The following is a 12,241-nucleotide window of genomic DNA, read 5'->3' as shown; positions in this document are numbered from 1 at the left end:
GCCTGCTCCTCGGTTCGCCGATTCCGCGACGCTGCCCGGGCAGCAGAGCCGCCGCCGAAGCGAATGGGGAGGCGGCGCTGAGCGGGCTGCCCTCCGCGGGAGTCGGCAGCCGAGGGCAGCGGCGCGGCGGGCGAGCAATGCCCCTCACTTCTCTGCTTGCGCTGCTTTTCCTCCTTCTCCTCCCGCTCTCGGCTCTGAAGCTTTTGTTTTCCGCGGCCGCTGTGATGGCAGGAAACTTCCCGGAGGGATGGGCTCAGGCCGGGCTTGTGCTGCGCCGGGCTCCGCAGGGCTCCGGCCACACCGTGAGGTGAGGCGAGGCGAGCGGCGGCGTCGCGCCGCGGCCGCGGCAGTTCCGCGGGACCGGCTGCTGCTCCGCCCGGCCGAGGGCGGCGGGACGGGCGGCGGGAGCGCGGAGAGAGTTGCGCCGGGGACCGCGGGGAGCGCCCGCGGCTGTGCCGCTTCCCCCGGCCGCGGTCCCACCACCGGGACGGCGTCCTAGCGCCGGGGATCCGTGCCCGTGGGCCAGGACTGCTCGGGGGTCGGCGCCCCGAGGAGTCTGCGTGGGCACCGGGCGTCTCTTCTCCCGCCGGGGCCGTCGGTGGGCAGCGGGGGCAGGAGCGCTGCCGGAGCCGGGTGGGCGCGCTCGGCCGCGTCCGGGGCCCGTGGTGCCGCCTGTGGGGGGCTGCTCCTCCCCCGGCGGCGGCGGGGCCCGCGCTTCCGGCCGGGCTCCGTCCCGGGAGGTGGCCGGGCTCCCTCCGCTCCCGGGACACTGCCCAGCGGCACGGGGAACTGACTGCTGGCTGTCACCTGCTCGTCTGGCTGCTGCTGCTGCCCAACTCCTGAGCTCGCCGCTGTCGGTACGGTGTGTGTGCGTGTCGCTCCTGCAGAAAAGAAATAGAAACGCCTCGCTTGGTTTTGATTGTTTTTCATCTACTTAAAAGCGTATTTAGTTTTTGTTTGGGTGTGCAACATGGTGTTCCAAACTTGTTTTGTAAAAGTCGAATGATACAGTACAGCCTAGTATAGATATATATAGATATGTATAGATATGTATATATTCATATATATGTATATAACAAAGTGTACAATAAACTTTTTCTTGTAAATAAACAAAAACACTTTTCGAAGGATACAGTTGATTTACAGGAAGATACAGATAACATAGGAGTTTTCAATGGTCAGAGCTAGGCATGCCTGGAAAGTTAGATCCATGCCCAAGAAGCTTGCTAAACAAAATTGTCCTTACTGAAATGGATAATGAATGCTTAAGCAGTGGCAAATGGGTTTTACATAATGCATTTTCTGTGGGACATATTGCACATTCTAACATTAGAGCAAAGGTGTCAGAGGCATCAGATTATGAGAAGGGCAGTTTTAAATAGACCATCTCAAGTTAACTGAAAATGTAAAGAAATGTCAAAGAGATCTGTTTCAAGATTGGTAACATAGAATACGTGCGTATTGTCGGGTGTCAAAAATGGGTTTTTTTGTAATCTGTTATGAAAATGTATTTACCAATGTTACTGTAGCTCCAGCATAACAGTATAGACCCACGAGTAATTACATTCTTAGTCTACAGAAGCAAATTTAGTAATGACTAGTAATTAGAACTAGAGTAATTTCTAAATAATTTCCCTTTGAAATATCTACTGACAAATGATCAGCACTCTAAAGTACATTCTCTTAGCTGTTCTACTTTACTCCTTTATTAGAAGCAGCCTTACTGTAAGAATATATTCTAAATGTATAAAACTTTTTTTTTTAAAGTGAGAAAATAAATGAGACTCTGGAAATTAGTAGTTCACATGCAGTGTCTGCCTACTCAGAGGAAACAGGAAGAAGGCAAGATGAGCTCTCCAAGTTTCTAATTTTCTTAGTGTGCGCTACAATGCGTAGGTGACTTTTGTCAGGTGCTGCTGATCAGGCATTGCTTGTGTGCTTCATCATTGCATCTGCCACTTCTAAAATACTCTTCTAGGAACAGTAGCACATAAAGCTTGGAGAGGATGTGATTGCTTCTCTGCAGTTAATGAAATGCACCCAAGACCATTTGCTGGTTCTGAAGCTAAGTGCTGTGGGTTAGCCCTTGTCAATGCTGTTTAACTCTCTTGCCTTCCAGAACAGGAAATTTGCATGAGAGACCTGTAGCAGCCCTGTCTGTGTTAGAAGGATGTGCTGGTGTGTGGCAGCTCAGCAGTCTGTGTGACAGTGAATTCCATTTCCAGGGAAGTATTTCTGGCATTGCTTGCTTTACTGGTGTGGCCATAGTCCATCTGTAACGTTGTCTATCTGCAGGTAGCCTCCCTTAACTCTGTACTCAATGGGAGAGATTTAATTTCCCTGCATTGAGGATCTCTGGCACTATAAAATGCTGCTTTTCATAGTCAGCTGCTGAGAAGTGCCAGGACTGCTTTCTTCCTGTTTTCTCTGCTTGTGCATGTGGTTGAAGACAGAGTGGGTGAAGGCTTGGTGGTTTTCCCACTTGTCCATAAGAGGCTTTTGTGACTTGTTCTGGTTGTCTGGAAATGTTCTCCTAGGGCAATGCATGTCCATAAGCAGTCCTGATGGCTGGATGTGAAGCTCCTTGGCCCGCAGTCACATGGAGCTTCCATAATTATTTTGCTACAAGTAGCAAGTTGGGCAGAGCAAGTAGGGTTTGTTCATTTTTGGTTTTTTTTTTAATGCTTCAGAGAATGTCAGATTTAGTTGTTAAAGATGAGGTGAGGCAAGAGAAAGTGTATCATCCAAGAAATCCTACTTGTAGTATCCAGAATTCAGATCAAAAATTGTCAGATCATTCCACCTCTCATAGACATATAAAATACTTTAATAGAATGGTGAACTTTTTATCTCTGTAATGTGTTGTTAATCTTTATTTTGCTAACCTAGACAGTAGCACAGTTTGAACTTGAGTAGTGAAATTGTTTAACCATCTAATTTCCAGCTGAGGGTAATACTTAGATACTTATGTAAGCCTGAAGTATGTGATAGGACTGGGTTAATGCTCTAAAGTACTTTCCGAAACAGGCAGCTTGGCACAGTCAAATTCTTGTTGATTTCATTAGAATGAAACCTCATAAAATACAATTCTTAATATTGAGCTATTTTTGTGTGTAGTTTAGGAGAAAGGTGAGCTATCTTTTTTTTTTTTTCTCCTTGCCTGTGTAAAAACACTGTTTCAGTAAGGTGTATTACACTTAAATAATGTTGGAGGTATCTGAGGAGTCCCACTGGCTTGAATGGCACTTTGAGAAATCTCTTGCATAACTGTAACCTAATTTACCTCAATCTAGATGTTTATTATACACAAGCTGTGTTTAAAAGAATATTACCAAGACCACATAAGCACAGAAGGGTTTGGAAATTTAAAGCTTTGAAGTAGTGAAGATGTGGCCTGTGGGAACTGTGCCTTAGAACTATCTAGGACCCAGCTTTTTTCAGAATGCTTTGCATCTCGAGTAAGGCAACCAGAATTGGTGACTGGTTATCACTTTTGCATCTCTCCTGGATTTTCTCCTCCTTGTAGTTACTAAAGCAAGGCTTGAATCATGTTGATTAAATGTAACATGGTGACATACAATAATTGTGGAGAAAGCAAGGGTTTGAACTCTTGTTTGTCTTAGTGACCTTCCGAAAGAAGATGGATTCTGTGTGGATAAGCAGAATTTAGTCACATAGTTAAAGCCTATGTCACAGGGTTTAATTGAAGTCACAGGGTTTGACTGCTACTTCTCAAGTCTTCAGAGCTTGACTTTTGAAGACTAATTTTTTAACAATTTTTGGATGTAGTTTTGGGTGTAATTTTCTCAGTGTGTTTTTTTTTTTTATCCCTAAAAGAAATAGAAGCAAAAGTTGTATTTTTTTTCCTGGAGTATCTTTGATAATTTCTGATATCATTAGCAAAGTGAGAACCTCTAAATGCCAGCTCAGGCTGTAACTGTCTAAAATGTAGTGGTAGGTCATGATCCATAGGTGGATTGACAATTAAGAGAGATGGCAGCCTTTATACATTTGTTATGAAATAACCCTCCTACTCTTTATGTGATATAACTGACTTGAAACTTTGATGCCCAGTTCCAATTCTGTTGGCCACCCATTGTGTGGGCAGGTCTGTCTGGTGACTTTACTGTCATTTTCCCTGCAATATTCTACTTACCTTTTTCTTCCTGGGCTATCTTATTGTTCTGCTGCTTTCTACATTTTTCTGCCACATCCTTTTCTTTATTGGTTTAATTAATTGTAGTTGCTAGTCACTTCATTTGTCCAGTGTGACTATTTTGTCCTATTCTAGCTTGCAGCCCTGTAGTTGCATGGGTCAGGTCAGCTGGCCAAGCAGATCAGGTCTAGAAAGCAAAGAGGAAACTGGCTTTCAGACCCAGTGCTTGGCTTTTGCAGGCTGTAGTGAGGAAATAATCACTTTAAAACCTAGGTGAACTGAGGCTGGGGCACAGAACTACAGAATAACTGAGGTTGGAAGAGACCTCTGGAGGTCGTGTAGGCCACCTCTCTGCTGAGAGATGAGTCTGGTTGAAAGTTAGATGAGATTGCTCAGGGTCTTGTCCACTTGAGTGTTGAAAATCACAAAGGGTGGAAATTGTACAGCCTGTGTGAGTAACCTGTTCCAGTGTTTGACCACTGTCACTGTGAAGTTTTTTCCCTAAGGCCTAATTGAAGTTACCATACAGAAGTTACCTACTGAAGTTACCATACTGTCAGTTGTCGTGGTCCTTTGCTATGAGCCTCCAAGAATAATGAGGTTCCTGTGCTCTTAAAAGCAACAGATACTTTTCTAATGCTTAATAGCTCACTTTCTATTTGGAATATAGATAACTTTTGCCAAGTACATAAAAAACAATTCTGTGCCAGCCATGGTTGCACACCTTATTCTGTAAGAGGCTAATCAAATCAGTTGGATTACTTTTTTTTTAATGGGGGCAAAATAAAAGTCTTTTGCCAGCCTTGCTCTTTGAATCAGATGAGATGTTTGAAATTTCTCCTTTCTCACACGTGACCATGCATTGTATTTTCCATCAGGTGACTACCTCATTGTGTGTAGTGAATAGATGCCAGTGGTTTAGGAGGTAAATTTAAGTCTTCAAGCTGGGCTTCTGAAAGACAGCTTTGTCATCCTGTGATTTTTTTTTTTTTCACCTTATTGGACCCCCTGCATAGCAAATTTAAACCCACTGACTACTTTTGAGGGCTCTGTTAGAAATGCTCTACAGAGTACTACATTGACACTGAAGTAGTCTCAACTAGCCTTTCAGGCACAATCAGTGGGGAGAAAATGAGCCTGTTCAGAAAGTAGTTTATTCTCCCTATTTGCTCAGTGTCTCTCTGCTTTGTATCATTAGAGTCTCAATGGCTCTTAGCCTTTCTATCCAGCTACATTAAGGCAAGGTTAATCCTTAGTGAGCACCTTTCCAGTCCTTTATTTTCTTGTCATTGCTCAATATATGATCACATGTCTTACTTGCAGCCAATTCTGAATGCTTAATAATTACATTCAATGTGTATTTCTTTTGTGATGTTCATCTCTGTATCTAGTTCTTCAGGAAAAGTTAAATTATCTTCATTACCCTACTGTCTTGTGCAAGTTATCCTGCCTCTTAAAAAAGGCAAAAAGTGATGGGATGAGGGCAGAAAGTTTCACAAACAAGAGGTTTTGATTGCTTTGAGCACAAGGGGAAAACTGTGCAACAAAGCAGAAGAAAAAACATGTGTTTTTAATGCAAATTGTGAAATAATAATCCTGTCTTTCTAAAGCTGTCTTAGAACTTCAAAACTTGCTACTACTTATAAGCGGTTATTGCTACTAGTTTTCCATATCAGTAGTGTAGTTCATAAAATTATCCCTTTCAAAGAATTGTACAAGGTTCATTTTGTATAATGATAGAAAGAGACTGATACCTTGTGAAAAATAGAGATTACTTTCTTTTTGTCAAAGACTTGAAATGTAATTTGGAAACACATTATATATCTTGATTAAGTTCTTATTTTCAGTCGATGTTCCAACAAGCCTTTTATTATGTGATCATTTTGATTTTGACTCTTTTGTCAGTTGTCACTTCTAAATTTTCTCTAGACCATTTCCTTGAGTCTTATGTGAGACTTGTGGGTGTGTTTAAAAGCACTGTACATCATATACACATGATATTTTGATATTGCTAACTATATGTTCATATGCTTTTGCATATATAAACTTCAAATAATGATTTAAAATTCATACCCAAATTTCCTGTGCTTCATCCTATTACCAAAATGACTTTAAGAACCAAAGAAAATCTCCAAACAAAAATCCAAACTTCCCACATCTAGCCCAAGACATGTTATGAAATATAGAAGAAATGAATGTGCTGTATTTGTGCTTCCATTCTCCCGGCAGTGCCCACATGCCCACTAGTACCCCAGACCTTCATATGCTTGAGTACTCTGGGAAAATCATGTGGCCTCTTTATTTTTGAAGCAAAATCAACTGAATTGCAGTAGGGCCTCCCACCACATGCCTTATTTCTGGTTTGAAGGGTTTGTGAGTTGGTAGAGCTGAGAAAAGCTAATTCAATCCTTTACACAACTGAATTCATTCAGGATGTCTGCTCAAGCTCCAAGTGTGTCAGTTGTGATAAGGAGGTGACATTTAAAAGAAATTTGACAATATTTAATAATGACTCATAAGGCATGTTGAGAGTATTTATAACAGGGAGAAGTTGTACTATGCATTACTGATATTGGGACATCTGCATCTGCTGTCAGAAATTTCCTTTGCATTTATTATGGCAATAGGGATGGGGTTGAGTGCATTTGCTGACTGAAGTTAGGAGTGTTTTCCCTCTCCATTCCATTCATTTTGATAAGAAGGCAATTTCCGACTGCATTCATCTTTTCTGGAGATATCAAATCAAAGCATGAAATCTCAGGTAATAGCACTTATGCTGTTAAACTGTTAGATCCAAATGAACTGGATTAAATGTGTTTTCAAGGCTGCCACAAATGATAGACTTGAAAAAGCATCTTCATGGTACACTGCCAATATGGTGAATACGCTTCAAGCTATTTCAGCAAGGCTGAAAATAAAATAGCCCTGGCATATTCTCTCTTTTTTCTGCACTGTTTGCAAAGTCTATCTCTGTTCTTGGATATGTAGCTATTTGAATAAACAATCAGATTCTTTGTTTATCGATGCCAGCATAAATGAGTGTGAATTAGGCATTGGTCCAGAGACTTACCTGTCTCTTTGGTGGTCTTCCAAGACTTCACATGTGTGAAATGATGGGAAAGATGGGTTATCTTGATTCAGTTACAGTGTTTGTGGGATCGTGGCAAGCTCCAGAGCACACTGAGGATCTCAGCATCTTAACTCCAGGGAGCAGGGCCTGGTGAATCACTCCTTGGGGAGGCTGGTGTCAGCTGTTGACAGGGCAATTTCTGCAGTTTGCTGAAACTACAGAATTGCAGAATGCACCTATTAAGTATTATGTTACTCTTATATGGAATCCTGAGTCAGATTTTCAGGCAGATGTGTGCAGACCATTATAGGTACCAGAAGTGTTCATATACAGTACTGTTACAAAACAAGAGAAATAAAATAGGTACATGAAATGATTTAGGTGAATTCACTTTCTAGAAATACATGTTCTGTCTGACTGCTGAGTAAGCTTATGTGGTTACCTGAAAGCCATGTTGAATTAGGTGGGATCAGTCTCAGCCCCAGTAGGAAGAAAAGGAGGAGGGGGATAGTGTGTGTAAAACCAGATGCTGGTAAGGAAATGGAATTCCCTAAGGTCTGAGGTTGGGGATTCATATTGATAAACACTTCCCAATTTTGTCATGCATTCCCTAAAGGGCTACCCAGTTCAATCCTCAGCCTGCTCAAATCTCTCTTCATTGCTGTCAGCAGGTCAAGCAATGAGGACTTGTGTGCCACCACTGTACAGCTGAGTCACACAAAGTTGTGCAGAACTGAAATGGCTCACTGCATGCCAGAGGTATTCTGTGGATTAAAGACTGGCTTGCTGTTGATGAGTCTTTGAGATAGAGGCAGTGGTGGTTCTATTGTACAGAACTCTCCAAGGTTGAAGTTGTCAAATTCATGCAAAATGGTGTATGTTTAAGATACATTCTGTGATTTTAAGTTGTATCAATTCATCTGTGATAGAAGGTCTGATGTTATCCAGTTTCACTGGGAAATTGCTAGTTACCATCCAGTTCTTTGCCTGGATATCCTGAATAGTTTGACCCTGTTATTTATACCCCATTACTGTTGTGGACTGAATTTTTAGTTTAGTTTGTATAGATGATGCTTATAGTTTTAGATGCAAAAAATTAAAGAGTAAGTACTTCTAAGACAAGTGGCTCTACTTTGTAATGTGATCAATTTTCATCAGGGTTTTCTGGCTGTCATTCATGGCATTGCATTCTAGGTCTTGCAAATTACTTTTTGAAAAGTCTTAAGAGAACTGATTGACCAGGTGCAGTTCTAAAGGCCTCTTCAGCTGGACATGGTGAAACAAAGAGGAAGTATTTCATTTCTGAAACTCTTGGTGGAAGATATTTGCAGTATGGGAACCAGCTTTTCAAACTAGAGCAGTGAGAATTTGTGTGTGTGTTTTAAGGACATTACTGCCTTTTCAGATTCATTTACATGCTCAGTAATCACGATGACTGTTTAAAATATAAATGGTTTTGAGCCTATTTCCGGTGTACAGGAGGATATGGTTTGAGAATTTAGCTTTCTGCAGCCAGATGGATTATAGTGTTGCTAAGGAAACAGACTATAAATGAAGTGGCAACTGGGTGTCCCTAGAATATCAGACTGCTTGAAGCTGGTATTTTAAACTCGTTTGGGTGGGTAGCTAGATGATGTGATGAGAAGTTAATTTCCTGTATTTTATGGTTCATTAATTTTCATTGCTTTATTAGTATTTAGAAAAGGTACCTTAACTTCCCACTCCCACTACCTGGCGTGTGGGTCACTGAACCAAAAATTGCTATGGGAATTAGAAAATGGACAGAAGCTGTACAGAGACGCAGGTTCTAAAATAATCATTCAAACTACTGACTAGTGGATAGGTAACAGTGTATAACGACCTGGCAGCAGTATGGTCTGACTGAAAAACTGATATAAGGAAGGGAGCTGAGTTGTTTCAGAGTACTTGGGAAAGAACAGAGCTTCTACAGACCTGGTGAAGTTACAGATTTTGAACTTCATGTATAAACATATATATTATAGCTATTTGATACACATACATGAAGTTGCTCAGAGTAGGAGAATGATACTTGCTGTGCCCAAGAAAATACCTGGCTCTTTTTTTCCTAGTGCTTTTGCTGAAAATGTATCATATTCCCATACCAGAGTTAATGACTGATACATCAGAGGTGGTGGTTTTGGTTTTTCTTTCCTTACCAGTGAAAAGGGCAAGCATACCTGAGCCATTCTAGCTAAGCATGCAGCTAATAGATGAAGACTTAAGTAAGCTGAGCCTGCAGGACAGACAGCAACCTCTCCTGTTGATAAAATGGACTGAGAGGAGGACACATGATGGTTCAGTCTGTGGAGCTTCAGAAACTTGCCTTAGCTACTTCTGTAACAAAAAGGTCTGGAGAGCTCTTGGTAAGACCGAAAATGGTAAGAACTTGCCAAGCAAAGATAGTTTGTAAGCTAAATATGAAGTGGAAGGCTAAGGAAGGTTTTCAAGTATGTACAGGTGGTTGGTAGAATTTCCATTCTATGCGTTGTGAATTGAAATTAAACTGTTTCCAATAAAACCCATTCTTGAAAATGTGTCTTTGTTCCAGCAATGTTAAACCTTCTCAACATGCAGCATTTGAACTTTTATTTAGAGTGCATTTGAGAGAACTGTTTCTGGTCTTTTCTGCCAGGTAGGCAACAGAGGTCTTTGTGGATATGGCATTAAAGCACTATAACTTTTCCCTCTGTCGTTGTCAAATGACTGGATTTATTTGATTTATATGAGTGCTGTCAGTTTGCACACAGATCAGGATCTGCCACTGTCTTTTCACGGAACAGTAGCTAGGGACAGGCTAGAACTTCATTGCATGTAAAACATGACCTCCTTTCCTCTAAAATCACTCCTTTGCTGAGGGGCTATGGAGCTGAGCAGGTTCAATTGTCCTGGTGGCTGGTTGCTCCTGATGCCTTGAATCTTCCTGTGTCACTCTCTCTGTGGAGGAAGGAGCGGTAGGACCCATGAGGAAGGTGTCAATAAAGAGGTTTTTTTCTTTTTTTCTCCTGAGCTGGAAATACAAGAGACTCATCACTTCTGATTTTATGTGAGTTGGTTTTTGATGTCTTAGGCTGAATAATGTTAATTTCAGCAGTATCATTATGGTCTGTAAAGAGGTTTACAGAGAGCATAGAGACAAGGGTTTAGTTTTCTGGTCTCATGGCAGATGTCATTGCACTTGTTTTCCTATAAATCATGCCTGTAACTTTGAGTTATTTCTAACTTTTGTGTGTTTTAAAAGGTTGGTACAACTCCCTTGGTCTGAATTTTTCAGCTGTTACTGAGTAACTGTAATTGAATTAGAAATCATATGTTATAATTATATGTTACATTTATGCTATTCAGAGTCATTCTGGTTGCAGGATGATAAATTCCATACAGTATTGTCTCAGGTTCAATTTCATGTCTAAAGACAGACTGAATAAACTTCTCTGTAACAGAAGAAACATTGTTATTATTTGCAAAATTCATTAGTTGAGCATATTTAAACAGCCTTTGGTTGAGTAGGGAAATAGGATCTTTAGCTACCAAAGTGGAAGACAACAAGAATTAATGGATTACACCTTTCTGGTAAGGTAATACTTTGTAGGTTGGAGGGATTTGGGATGTTTTAATTTTTCAGTGTTTTTTTGTTGGGTTATTTTTTGTTGTTGTTGTTAGGGTTTTTTTGGTTTTTTTTTTTGTTGGTTTGTTGTTCTTTTTGGAGGTATGTGTTTTTCAGATTTTTGGTTTTCTATTTTTCTGTGTTTTAAAAGTAGTGTGAAAATTCCTAACTTACTGCTGAAGGAGCTTTTCCATGGAAAGAAACCTTTCTTAAATATGAAGTTTGTGAACTCAGAACTGCTGTAACTATCTATGGAAGGCATTTGATTAGGTCATCTGTTTGCCTAAAAGGTACCAAGTAGCACAGAACCAATTGGCAGTACAGAGTCCATTTGATTAACTTAATTTATTTGTAACAAGGAATTATAAGGTACTTTAAAAAATCATTCCTAAAAAGGATTTGAATTATTCAGTTGATATTTGTTTATGTTGCATTTTTATGATTAAAAAGCCTGGAAAAAATTGAAGTACTGATCTCTTGTATTGCATGAAAAAAAAGTGTGCTTTAAAAATCATTAGACTAGCTCATTTAAATGTTTTTGGCTTGCAAATGTAATCAATTTTTTTATCTCTTTGGGATGTATGTTACAAGCCCTGCTTGTTGGTCTGAACAGAAATTGTTAGTGCCTGTATTGCATAGGGTCTGAATGTCTGCAATATGTCATCTCACCCTGAGAGTGTCCAGATGGGAACTCTTGATTTAACTGTCTTTTAATTCCTAGTGTGAATGGATTTCTGACTATGATTGAATCTCCAAAATAGCTGCTGTCTTAAAGTTTTATTCCAGTTGGCTGACATGACCCAAAAATAATTCTGAAGCTATCATATGAGATGACACAGATAACTATCAAAAATTTGATTGTTTATTTATTCTCCGTTTCTGTATTAGGAAAAAGAAGTTACTATTGTAACATGCAGCTGATTTTTAATAGACTAATTTAGACTAAAAGCTAAGTACAGGGTAAATCTGGGGAAAGAATCAAAGGAACCTTATGACTTAGATGGTTTTTTTGTATGAAACATTTTATGTTTGTCTTTGGTTGAATAGAGGTGATAATAACTATTGGAAATATATGCACATGTGTGTATATGTATGAGAAAAAAGGTTATATAAATAGGCATATAAAGTAAATCTTTGCTTAGTTCTCAGCTGAATCTTGCCATTGCAGCCTTTGAGCACTCTCAGGGCAGAATGCTGTGAGTGGGAGTCGCCTCATTTAACTCGCTACCGGCATCTCTTCCATGGGAGCCAAGAAGTGAGATCCACAACACCTGTATTGCAGCAGCAGCACTCCTGGGCAGGCACAGAGCTTGGCTCCAGCATGGCCTGAATCCCTGAGGGAAAAGCAGGAGCAGGGCTGAGGGCTTTGCTCTGGGAGCTAAATCAAATCCCA

At 40.6% G+C, this 12,241-nt stretch overlaps 1 protein-coding gene across 1 annotated transcript in view; it reads left to right on the top strand.

Moving 5' to 3' along the window:
• The first annotated feature begins 226 nt into the window (after positions 1-226).
• Positions 227-12,241, top strand: part of GPR63 (G protein-coupled receptor 63) — a 28,433-nt gene continuing 16,418 nt past the window's right edge. Inside the window, exon 1 of the mRNA XM_058802183.1 lies at positions 227-307. The gene's annotated coding sequence lies outside the window, so the exon portion shown is untranslated. The remainder of the gene's footprint in view (positions 308-12,241) is intronic.

This window comes from Ammospiza caudacuta, chromosome 3 (genome assembly GCF_027887145.1).
Source record: "Ammospiza caudacuta isolate bAmmCau1 chromosome 3, bAmmCau1.pri, whole genome shotgun sequence".
NCBI classification, from domain to species: Eukaryota; Metazoa; Chordata; class Aves; order Passeriformes; family Passerellidae; genus Ammospiza; species Ammospiza caudacuta.
The sequence above is the reverse complement of the archived record's forward strand: the minus strand, read 5'-3'. Positions and strand labels throughout refer to the sequence as shown.